The sequence below is a fragment of the Taurulus bubalis genome (assembly GCF_910589615.1).
Source record: "Taurulus bubalis genome assembly, chromosome: 2".
NCBI lineage: Eukaryota > Metazoa > Chordata > Actinopteri > Perciformes > Cottidae > Taurulus > Taurulus bubalis.
In genome coordinates, this window is record NC_136590.1 from 45753359 (window position 1) to 45761588 (window position 8230).

Sequence of the window (8230 nt, forward strand, 5' to 3'; positions counted from 1 at the left end):
TTCTAGCTTCACAAGGAGTTGGGAAACATCTTTGAGGCCACAAACTGGACTGAGCTGGTTCTTAAGACTTAAAAAATTGAGCTGAAGCGGCAGACAACAAATAGGAACCCTAACAAAAAGAATCAGTAGAACTTCAAAAGGTCCTCGGGCCTAAATAAGAGATAATATATTGTTTCATGAGGCCCAATGTCTGTATATTTGAGAGGGGGTCAGACTTTAGTCTTTTAAAAGTCTTCTGCTGTGTGTTGACTAAACCAAACCCAGGTGGAGGTGGTGGACCAGTCTCCAGTCTCAATATGCTGTCTGGATCATCAGGACTCAGGTGACCACTCCCAGCTGATGAGAGAAGAAGAAGAAGAAGAAGAAGAAGAAGAAGAAGAAGAAGAAGAAATGGATCAGTGTCTAGGATTTACGCATTCATAACATTATTTTGAGTGTTGATGGAGCAGCTACAATGTTAGCTTAGCTAAGCACTGATTGATCTAGACTCCATTTAGAAAACTAATATTTTAAAAGTTGTTTTCTTGTCATCTTGTTGAGAAAACTAACAAAACATGAATTTAGACTTTTTATAAATCCGTCAGGGCCTGCTAAGCCTTCTCTGCTGGGCTAAACAGAATCACAAAGTTATAGCTATTTCATAACGTAATTGTTATTCACAAATACACTACATGTATTATAATTATTTTCCCCTATTAGCTTATTTTCCCATTGCACAGCTGCTGTCTTATATGTTCCTCCTGTCTGTCTGTCTGCTCCTGGCCAGCACGCTGGTTGTGCAGCTTGGCACCAGCGCATCACCTCTGTTTCTCTCTAATGTAGAGTAGCCGGTTAATCTACATGATGACAGCCAGCTAGATGGGCTCTCACACTCCGGTACAGCAGGTGGCACTATACACCTAGTCAGGTTGGTTGTGATCCGCAAATAAACGGCAGCAGCAGCAGCAGCAGCTGTAGACTTTTCCTGTGGACAGTACTGTATAACACTTGGACCTTCTGTCCTCTCCGTCCCACGGCGCATCTCACCCTGCTTAGCCACCTGAGGCGCGATGGAAAGCAGGTCTGCGCTAGCTCGCTGTCACTGTTGACTTTTTAATTAAATCACAGCTGAATCTGTGCATTTTGGGTTCATACAGCTGCAGTCAACCAGCCGACATGTGTCTTGCTAGATACAGGGAATACGGCCTCCATATGTCATGAACCTCAACATGATCACAGCAGCACTAGTGGTTATTTCAGCTGTGACTGATGATTGGCTCCATGGAGTAAAACATAAGCGCAGGTTATTAAATGTAATGCTGGTTCTATAAAGTGAGAGCCAGTGATGTGCAGCTTCAGTCAGACTGATCTCAGAGCTGTGACAAAGATTATCCATAGTTAAATAGTTTGATGAATGAGGACCACTGTCTCTAAACATCTTGTGATGCCGTCAGCTGGGATCCAGCTTCACTTCCTGTAGACGTGACCACCAACAACACATGAACTCAAACACACGACCACAACAAGCTTCTGGCTCATCTGATTGGCCGACTGCTCACTCTCTCTCGTCCAATCCTGAAGCCTGTGGATCTGTGTTAGGTACAATACTGACAAAACCAGAATGGACTGACTCAACCTCTACTGACCTCAGAGTCACCAGACTACAATGTAGAAGATCAGACAGGAGCTTCACGTCTGAATACTGCAGCTTGTTTCCTCTCAGATCCAGTTCTCTCAGACTGGAGGGGTTTGACTTCAGAGCTGATCCCAGAGAAGAACAGCCTTCCTTTGTGATCTCACAGTATAACAGACTACAAACACACAAAACAACACAGAGTTTCTTACATCGATACACAATTAATCATTATTTTCATCATAAACATGAGTGGCTTTCATTTTGGTTTCATCTTCTTTCGTAAACAGACATTTTGTTAAAATCATGTCCCTGTAAACACATTTAAAATCCTGATTCCAGTGAAACAAGTTCTTCCAGTGCAGTAAAAGCTCAAACAAACTAAAAGCAGGACATAAAGCGTCCTGGTTCCCTGAAAGCAGGAGGGCCAAAGATGTTCATGTTGGTTGGACAAGACATCCAACACATTGATCCCCAGCAGGATAGTGGCCAGTTCACCATTCAGTTCACAGCATTATTTCCAAATGCATATCACAGAGACACTAGTAGACATTGTTCTCCCTCAGTAACATGTTGGGAACACCACCATGAACTTGGAGCAATATAGAGTCTGCTACCGCGGTGAAGTGGTCTACGATGTTTACGTGATGTTTGTATGAACATTTCCGTGATAAAACTGCACAGAAATATGGTTCAGATGTTGCCGGACTCTCCAGACTCTTCACTTCCGTATCCTTGTTCTCATGACATCGTACGTGATTCACACAGCGAGCTTGTTTGTGTCAAGCGCCATCATTTGTCGATTTGTGTGTCCGTTGACATTTTGTGTGTAAAACTAACCAATGAACAATCACTGAGGACCTACCCACCTTACACTGCAAAAAAAACAGTGCAGCTTGCAGAAATTGAACTTCAATTTTTCAGCTTTGGGGCCATATTATCTCTTTACACTGTGCCTTAGAGAAAATTACCTCAGACCTCTGGTTGCAAAAAGATGTGAAATTGATGATGCTTTCTACAACTTTTAGACATCTGTTACAAAATGTATTGATCAGTATTGATCCAGATTCTTCAGAGCAGATCAGAAAATTAAAAAAAGTTATTTAAAAATACCAAATGTTTTGGAAAAAAGTCACTATGAAAATGATCATTTTTGTCAATTACTTGAACAGTTATTTGGTTAAAAATGTATGAATGTTTTGTTCTCTATGTGTGATTAAATTACTTTTTTTAATGATAAACATTAAGTCACTAAAGTACAGTATATACATATAATTTACATAACATTTTGTATATATTGTCACAGTTCAGCTTCCATTCTGTCCACTCTGCTGCACCTCCTCCCTCTGGTATTTAAGCCCCAGCTTCACTCACAGTCTCTGCCAGATCATTCTCTGTGTTATGCCGGACCATCCAGCACGTTTTCCTCTCGGACTGCTTTCCCCTTGCCTCTCCCCCGGTACAACCCTGCCTGTTTCCCTGATGTGTTCTGCCTCAATAAATCTCTGCTCTCCACTCACCATTCTGTCATATTACATATGTCCTTACACCCGTTACATACTTAGTATGTTTTGTGTTTCTTTGAGTCTTTTTGTGTCTCTTATAGTGACATTTTGTAGGTGACGGACAGGGGGCCCCTGACACCTTGGGCCCCTCGGTCTGTGCCCGGTAGTCCTGTTCAGTAATCCATCCAACAGCAGCGTGAAGTCAGACAAGTTGTACATTTCATGATTGTAGAGCAAGACATGCAGACGACGAGGCAGGTGATGTTAAGTGGAACATATTACCAGAAAATGTAACACTTGATGATCAATACGTAGACAAATCAAATACAGTTATTGATTAAACATGAAGGTGCTACACTAGCAGCAGACAGTGAACCCACCTCAGAGTCTTCAGTCAACAACGTGGACTCTCCAGAAAACCACTCAGCAGCTTCACTCCTGAATCCTGCAGGTCGTTGAAATCCAGATCCAGTTCTCTCAGACTGGAGGGGTTTGACGTCAGAGCTGATATCAGAGAAGAACAGCCTTCCTCTGTGATCTCACAGTCTGGCAGCCTACAAACACACAAAACAACACGCAGAGTTTCTTATATCGATACACAATTAATCATTATTTTCATCATAAACATGAGTGGCTTTCATTTTGGTTTCATCTTCTTTAGTAAATAGACATTTTGTTAAAATCATGTCACTGTGAAGACATTAAAATCATAATTCCAGTGAAATGAGTTCTTCCAGTGCAGTAGAAGCTCTAACAAACTAAAAGCAGGACGTAAAGCGTCCTGGTTCCCTGAAAGGAGGAGGGCCAAAGGTGATCGTGTTGGTTGGACAAGACATCCAACACATTGATCCCCAGCAGGATAGTGGCCAGTTCACCATTCAGTTCACAGCATTATTTCCAAATGCATATCACAGAGACACTAGTAGACATTGTTCTCCCTCAGCAACATGTTGGTAACACCACCATGAACTTGTATGCAGTAGATGACTTCAGAGCACTTCAGACTTCAGAGCTGATGGCAGAGAAGAACAGCTGACCTCTGTCAAGCTGCAGGAACTCAATCTGCATCAAGAAGAAATATGAAGAGAAACAATCTGTTTATAATCAATCAGATGTGTTCGTGTTTTAAATGTGGAACTCCACTTCAGAATTTTTCCTGCAGCTGCTAGCATATGTGTAAAAGCAGCTTACGGAGGAGAATTCAAGACTTGTTTCAAATATAATATTAACGTTTAGGACAAACTTATCACAGAGCAAATGTTCAAATGAACCTGGATCACAACAGGTTGCTAAAATATGTGAAATGGATGATGCTTTCTTTAACTTTTAGACAATTTTTACAAAATGTATTGATCATGATTCATCCAGATTATTCACAGCAGAACAGAAATTATTTTAAAGTTATTTAAAAATACCAAATGCTCTGAAAAAGAAATATTAACAATTATTTGATTCAAAATTAATAAAGGTTTGGTTCTTCTCATGTAATTAAATTACATTATTTTTAATGATGAACATTGACTTCAGGGTATAGTATTCATAGTATTTATAATATTCCTCAAGTTTAGTATATATAGTATACTATTCAATACTCTTTGAGTCTTGTTGTGTCTCTTTGAGTGACATAGGTGAAGGACTAGGGGCCCCTGCCACTTTGGGCCCCAGTCACTTTGGGCCCCTAGGTCTGTGCCCGTATGTCCTGTTCAGTAATCCATCCAACAGCAGCATGAAGCCAGACAAGTTGTACATTTCATGATTGTAGAGGAAGACATGCAGACAACAAGGCATCTGATAAGAAGTGGAACATGTGTGTAAGTTCCAGCCTACTGTGTAGTTTGATGTCACTGTCAGGTTGTCTATTGTGTTTTCTGTCAATCACCTGGTCTCTCGTTTCCTGTTTTAGTCGGCCTGTGCGACTGATCATCCGTGTGCCGAACCCTGCTTGAGTAAAGACCTTGTTTTTGCACCCTACTACCGAGACTCAAGTCTGCATCTGAGTCCTACTGTCTTTGGTCCCCAGTCCTGAACAATAGAACCAGAACATGTAACACTTTATGGATCAATACGTAGATAAATCAAATACAGTTATTGATTAAACATGAAGGTGCTACAATAGCAGCACACAGTGAACCCACCTCCAGTGTACAATGTGGACTCTCCAGAAAAACTACTGAGCAGCTTCACTCCTGAATCCTGCAGCTTGTTTCCATTCAGATCCAGTTCTCTCAGATGGGATGGGTTTGACTTCAGATGATCCCAGAGAAGAACAGCCTTCCTTTGTGATCTCCCAGCCCGACAGCCTGCAAACACACAAAACAACACCTAGAGTGTCTTATCTCGATAAACAATGAATAATATTTGTTATCATAAACATGAGTGGCTTTCATTTTGGTTTCATCTTCTTTTGTAAACAGACATTTTGTTAAAATCATGTCACTGTGAAGACATTTAAAATCATGATTCCAGTGAAATAAGTACTTCCAGTGTAGTAGATTGCTCTAACAAACTAAAAGCAGGACTTAAAGCATCCTGGTTCCCTGAAAGCAGGAGGGCCAAAGGATGTTCATGTTGGTTGGACAAGACATCCAACAGCAGGATAATGGCCAGTTCACCATTCAGTTCACAGCATTATTTCCAAATGCATATCAGAGACACTAGTAGACATTGTTCTCCCACAGTAACATGTTGGGAACACCACCATGAACTCAGTACATCAGACACGTTTACCACTTCGTAATCTTTGTGGTAAATCACCTGATACTGACCTGAGATTTTCAAGTGTACAGTGTGGAGACTCCAGTCCAGCAGAGAGACGCTTCACTCCTGAATCCTGCAGCTTGTTGTAGCTCAGGTCCAGCTCTTTCAGACTAGAAGACTGGGAGCTGAGGACTGAGAACAGAGCTCCACAGCTTCTCTCTTAGAGGTTACATCCACTCAGCCTATGGGAGGAACAAGGATTAATACAAACAAAATGTTTAATAAAAGTAAAATATCAAACACATGTAGTAATGTTAATGTATTCATAATGTATCCACCTACAGAGCTTTGTTGGAGGCTTTGACCACTGGCAGCAGCCTCAGAAGAGCCTCCTCTGAAGCAGAGTATTTATTCAGGTCAAACACCTCTAGATCTTTTCCTGATGACAGTAAAATGAAGACCAGGGCTGACCACTGAGCAGGAGACAGTTCATCTGTGGAGAGACGTCCTGAACTCAGGGACTGTTGGATCTCCTCCACCAGAGAACCATCATCCAGTTCATTCAGACAGTGGAACAGATTGATGCTTTTCTCTGGAGACACATCCTCACTGATCTTCTTCTTGATGTACTGGACTGTTTCCTGATTGGTCTGTGAGCTACTTCCTGTCTGTGTCAGCAGACCTCTTAGGAGTTGCTGATTGGTCTCCAGTGAAAGACCCAAGAGGAAACGGAGGAACAAGTCCAGGTGTCCATTGGGACTCTGTAAGGCCTTCTCCACAGCACTCTGGTAGAGAGGTTTTGGTTCAAGTTTATTTCTGAAGACTTTAGACCAACGGGAGGTTGTTTGTTTTTCTGCCAGGTTGACATCAGAGTTGATGGAAGTCAACTCAGATGGACGAAGCAGAACACCTTCTCCTTGTACAGTCCTCTCACCTTTCTAAAGATCTGTGTGAACACTCCTGAGTACACTGAGGCAGCTTTGGCATCGATGCCACACTCTGTCAGGTCGGATTCATAGAAGATCAGGTTCCCTTTCTGCAGCTGATCAAAAGCCAGTTTTCCCAGAGACTCAGTCATCTTCCTGTTCTCTGGACTCCAGTGTGTATCAGCTCCTCCATCATACTTGACCTTTTTCACTTTGGACCGAACCACCAGGAAGTGGATGTAAAGCTCAGTCAGGGTCTTGGGCAGCTGTCCTCCCTCTGTGATCTTCAACACGTCCTCCAGAACTGAAGCAGTGATCCAGCAGAAGACTGGGATGTGGCACATGATGTGGAGGCTTCGTGAGGTCTTGATGTGGGGGATGATCCTGCTGGCCTGCTCCTCATCTCTTAACCTCTTCCTGAAGTACTCCTCCTTCTGTGGGTCAGTGAACCCTCTGACTTCTGTCACCAAGCCAACACAGTCAGGAGGGATCTGATTGGCTGCTGCAGGTCGTGTGGTTATCCAGAGGCGAGCAGAGGCGAGCAGAGGGAAGCAGTTTCCCCCTAATGAGGTTTGTCAGCAGCACATCCACTGAGGTGGACTCTGTGACATCAGTCAGGACCTCATTGTTGTGGAAGTCCAGAGGAAGTCGACACTCATCCAGACCGTCAAAGATGAACACAACCTGGAACTCTTTAAACCTACAGATTCCTGCTTCTTTGGATTCAGTGAAGAAGTGATGAACAAGTTCCACCAAGCTGAACTTCTTCTCTTTCAGCACATCTAGATCTCTGAACGTGAATGGAAACGTGAACTGGATGTCCTGGTTGGCTTTGTCTTCAGCCCAGTCCAGAGTGAACTTCTGTGTTAAGACTGTTTTCCCGATGCCAGCCACTCCCTTTGTCATCACTGTTCTGATTGGTTCCGCTCCTCCAGGTGAGGCTTTAAAGAGGTCTTCACGTGTGATGGTGGTTTCTGGTCTGTGTGGTTTCCTGGATGCTGTTTCAATCTGTCTGATCTTGTGTTCATCACTGACCTCTGCAGTCCCTGTGATGTAGAGCTCTGTGAAGATCTGGTTCAGAAGGGCTTGGTTTCCTTCTTCAGGGATCCCCTCAGACACACACTGGAACTTCTTCTTCAGGTTAGATTTGAGTTCACGCTGGCACTCAGTAAGAACCTCTGCGTGAATAAACCAAAGATAAAAATCAATGAGGAGTTGTTAGTGAATGAAAGTAATTTCTCACAAGTGGACACATTTCTGTATTAATTAAATATCTTCATCTCATTTGATATCTAAATACTCTTAATAGGCTCATGATTGTAAAATGACTTAGTATCATTTAACAACAACTGACATGTTGTGCTTCATGTGTCCATGAACTCTGTGGTCTCCAAATAACCAGAAGGTTTATTACTTAAGTTCAGAGGGAATTAAAGACATCCAACAGTATCTCACTCCAGTGTGCTGATCTTAAACATTACAGGCAATCA

At 42.5% G+C, this 8230-nt stretch overlaps 1 pseudogene across 1 annotated transcript in view; it reads right to left on the minus strand.

The window, feature by feature from the left end:
- Nucleotides 1–1726: 1726 nt before the first annotated feature.
- The window catches only part of LOC306754046 (NLR family CARD domain-containing protein 3-like), a 134308-nt pseudogene continuing 127804 nt past the window's right edge, over nt 1727–8230 (minus strand). Inside the window, exons 2-7 of the transcript in view lie at nt 6157–7918; nt 5883–6056; nt 5253–5417; nt 4997–5139; nt 3498–3671; nt 1727–1790 (exon numbers count right to left, since the gene is read on the minus strand). The product of the transcript in view is annotated as an NLR family CARD domain-containing protein 3-like (transcript). The remainder of the gene's footprint in view (nt 1791–3497; nt 3672–4996; nt 5140–5252; nt 5418–5882; nt 6057–6156; nt 7919–8230) is intronic.